Source organism: Sylvia atricapilla, chromosome 22 (genome assembly GCF_009819655.1).
Source record: "Sylvia atricapilla isolate bSylAtr1 chromosome 22, bSylAtr1.pri, whole genome shotgun sequence".
Lineage (NCBI taxonomy): Eukaryota > Metazoa > Chordata > Aves > Passeriformes > Sylviidae > Sylvia > Sylvia atricapilla.
The window spans coordinates 1670672-1671869 of NC_089161.1; positions in this window are offsets into that span (position 1 = coordinate 1670672).

The following is a 1198-nucleotide window of genomic DNA, read 5'->3' on the forward strand; positions in this document are numbered from 1 at the left end:
TCTTGGCAGAACGGATAAATATTTTTATGAATATTTGTGAATAAACACATTGTTGGGGTGTCCTGTGAGGACTCTGATCCTTATGGGTCCCTTCCAGCTCAGGATATTCCATGTTTCCACGGTTCTAAGTGTGCATTTGGGAAGAAATATGAACATTTAGAGAAAAAAGAAAAAGATTTGAGAAGGTGGCTGGGCATGGTCCAGGTGTGATCTACATTTTTTACACCATTTCAGGCTGCAGGATTCCACGTGTTTCTGACTTCCACATCACTTCTCTCCTCTAAAGCTTTTCCTATCACCTTTCCCACTCCAAGCAGTTGGAAAAGGAGATGATTTCCATGGGAAATCCTGCTCTTTATCCCAGATAACCACAGATCTGGGTTTCCCTGTGCTCCCCTTTTCTGGAGGCTTCTGTCTCATCTTTCCCATTCCCAGCATTTGGATTAGGAGCTGATTTCCAGAGAATATCCCGCTCTTTATCCCAGATAACCACAGATCTGGGTTTCCCTGTGCTCCCCTTTTCTGGAGGCTTCTGTCTCATCTTTCCCATTCCCAGCATTTGGATTAGGAGCTGATTTCCAGGGAATATCCCGCTCTTTATTCCAGATAACCACAGATCTGGGTTTCCCTGTACTCCGCTTTTCCACTTTTCCATCATCTTTCCCATGCCAAAATGTTGGATCGGGAGCCGATTTTCAAGGGAAATCCCAGATCTGGGTTTCCCTGTGTTCCCCTTTTCTGCTTTCCCATCCTCTCTGCCATTCCAAGGAGAGCAGATTTCCAGAGAAATCCGGGATAACCCCAGACCCGAGCAGATTTCCAGGAAAATAAAAACCCGGGATAACCCCAGACCCGAGCAGATTTCCAGGGAAATCCGGGATAACCCCAGACCCGAGCAGATTTCCAGGAAAATAAAATCCCGGGATAACTCCAAGGCCGTGGCGCCTCACGGCCCGTAGCACCGCCCCTCACTCCCGTTGCTACGCGGAAGCGCCGCGGCACCGTTTGTCCCTCCCGGCGCTCCGTCCCCCCACACAGCGCTCCCGCCCCTCCCTCCTCCCTCAACCAATCAAATCCCACACGCGGCGCGTCTCCGCCAATCAGAGCGCGGCGCGGAGCCCCCGTCGACCAATGAGAAGCCGGCCCGCCCTCTGGCGCATGCGCGCGGGCCGCGGCGCGTCCCCCGCGTGGAGCCGGC